Here is a 2,777-nt window from a genome sequence, read left to right as displayed (position 1 = left end):
TTATTTAGAATTAAAGCAAATACTTCAGTGTCATAAACACAATATCAAACTTCAAGAAATATACCGCTAATTCGGAGTGAGCATTTATTTGCACAATTACAACATGCAGACAAACCCAGAAGGGGGGAGCAGCCTGGCATTTGCACCCCAGTGCAGCAGTTGGTCATACCACCTGCACAAAGCGAGACACACAAAGGGGCTATGATCTGTGATGATCTGTCAATGGTGGCAAAGGTGAGGGGTGCAGGCGGTGCAGCTGCTACTCGTCCCCATCAGAAGACTCTCTCTCAAACGTGTAGGCCACGAAGCAAGCGGCAGGTCTCTTGGAGGCCAGGGGATGCCCCGGCCTCACAATCTCAAAGCCCACAAAGCTGAAGGTACGAGCAGAGCGGCTCTGTCATCGGTTCTTGAGGGAGCAAATGAAGACGTGGTCAACGTGCAGCTGCTGCTCCGTAAACTCCAGAACTGCGAGGCTGTCTTTGCTCCCCTCAGGCAGAGCACCCCCTGGGGTCTCCATGGAGAGGCAGCTGCTGCTCAGCACCGCTCTCAGGTTAACGTGTTTGGCACCTGTGAGCCTGGTCTGGACGTGGAAAATTCTCGGCTTGTTATTAGACGTTAGTTCCTCGGTTACATTCAGCCTATTATCAGAGTAAAGTGAATTAGCTGAAAGATTGTGATCCCTCTGACTGTTCCCTCCCCACCCGGGATCGTCAGGGGCGGGTGAGGGACACCAGGAGCAGGACTGAGGCCCCGGACCCAGGTTACTCCCGCAGTTAAGGGAGACCCCGGAGCCCTCGCTGCTGCGGCCGTGGCGGTGCAGGCTGGTGAGCCGCATGGTGGGCTGGCGCGGATGGTGGTGCTGGGTTGATTCCCCTCCTCTCTGGAGAAGCAGTGGCTGTTGAGGATCCGCTGCAGGGAGGATTTCACCATCCGGCCTCCGGGCCGAAACCAGGAAAACCTCCCCTGCGCCTCTCCGCGCCGCCGCTGCTCGCCGTTCGCCCCACCACCCTTTTCATGGTGTTGCTTCTGCTTCTACATTTAAATCTTGAGATTTAAAATCTGGTGTGTCTGTTGGCAGAGCCTAGGTCTGACCCATGCCCTCCCTGCCGGGGAGACTGGGCTGGGCAAGGGAGTATCTAGTGTGTCTGTATATGTCTATATGTATGTTATAATTATATATTATAAATCTTTCTATATATATTTACTTTAATAGGAGGTGCCTCTGTCTCGTAGCATGGGGGATTACTTACATAGAAAGTTGGTTCCGATACTGGACAGAAAAAAGAAATCGATGACTATCCGCTAAAAAGGAATTCTCAAAGACTGAAGAGCATAGCTGCTACCCAGGACCCGTTGGGTTAGAAACGCTCTGAGTTCAAAACAAGTGCATTTAATGGGATGACATTATGGATTTAAACTTTCATTGTGAATACTCGAAGATCTCACTGGACTAAGCAGCTCTGTAACTGGTACCTAACGAACACATGGCTGTGGGTGAGGGGAAGCACTATGGAATAGAGGGTCCCCGGCAGAAGGTTTGAAGCTTGGAAAGTAGCATATCAGGACCTGAATGACAGTTTGGGGGCTGGATTTGGGAGTGAAACCGGCCAAACATTGTCTTTTCAGCATGAGGAATCTGACTACCAGTTAAAATGCAATTCAGAGCTCAGGGAGTAGTGGACATCGAGGTGCACTGGACGGAGATTCACAAAAGGATAGGAGCCTGAAAAGATGCTACAAAAGTTGAGTCAAGGACAAAGATTTTACCAAAGATTCTTCACTCACCTTGACTTTTATTTAGTGCCCGGCTGGTGTGGCTCCGTTGGTGGAGTGTCATCCCATACACCAAGAGGTACCTAGTTCCATTCCAGGCCAGGTACATGTTGCAGCCTTAATCCCCAGCGGGGGGCTGCAGGAGGTAGCCTGTCTATGTTTCTCTCATTGATGTTCCTATCTCCCCCTCTCCCTGCCTCTCTCTCTAAAATCAGTTAAAACATATATTTAGAAAATGAACGGTCAGTTATCATGGCTCCCTCCAATTTAAGTTAGCCTACAGGATTGGGCCTTCTAACAAATAATCATGGAAGAACTAACCAGCAAATCCAAGTATATGTAAGCAAGGCATTTGCCCTAGTGTTTCCCTGATGCTTCCCATAATGTTAGCTGAGATCTGTCATCACTTTAATGAGAGGATAGGATATTTAACATCCAAAGGAGTGATATTCAGACTCAGTAGTTGTGGTGGGATGAATGGTGGACCCCCATTCTAACTTCTAGAACCCATGAATATGACCTTTGGAAAAGGGTCTTTGTAGATGTAATTAAAAATCTCATGATGAGCCTTGGCCGGTTTGGCTCAGCGGTTGGAGCGTCGGCCTGCGGTACAGAGAGACCCGGGTTCGGTTCCCGCTAAGGGCACGTACCTTGGTTGCAGTTTGTCCATGGCCCTGGTTGGTCGTGCGGGTGGCAGCCACTCGATGTGTCCCTTCACATCGATGTTTCTCTCTCTCTCTCTCTCTCTCTCTCTCCCTCCCGCTCTATCTGAACAAAAAATGGAAAAATGTCCTCGGGTGAGGATAAAAAAAAATAAAATAAAATAAAAAAAATAAAATCTCATGATGAGATCATCCCGGTCTAGCCAGGTGGGCCTAAATGCAAAGAAAAGTGTCCTTCTTAGAAGAGATAGGAGAAGGCCTTGGAGTGATGCAGCCACAGCCAAGCAATGCCTGGAGCCACCAAATGCTGGAAGAAGCAACAAAGGATCCTCCCTTAGAGCT

General features: G+C 49.1%; 1 pseudogene; it reads right to left on the bottom strand.

The window, feature by feature from the left end:
• Positions 1–230: 230 nt before the first annotated feature.
• LOC118631890 lies at positions 231–967 on the bottom strand (annotated as a pseudogene).
• Between the last annotated feature and the right edge of the window lie 1,810 nt (positions 968–2,777).

This window comes from Molossus molossus, unplaced genomic scaffold (genome assembly GCF_014108415.1).
Source record: "Molossus molossus isolate mMolMol1 unplaced genomic scaffold, mMolMol1.p scaffold_m16_p_16, whole genome shotgun sequence".
Lineage (NCBI taxonomy): Eukaryota > Metazoa > Chordata > Mammalia > Chiroptera > Molossidae > Molossus > Molossus molossus.
Note: the sequence above shows the minus strand (reverse complement) of the source record. Positions and strands in the feature narration are given on the sequence as shown.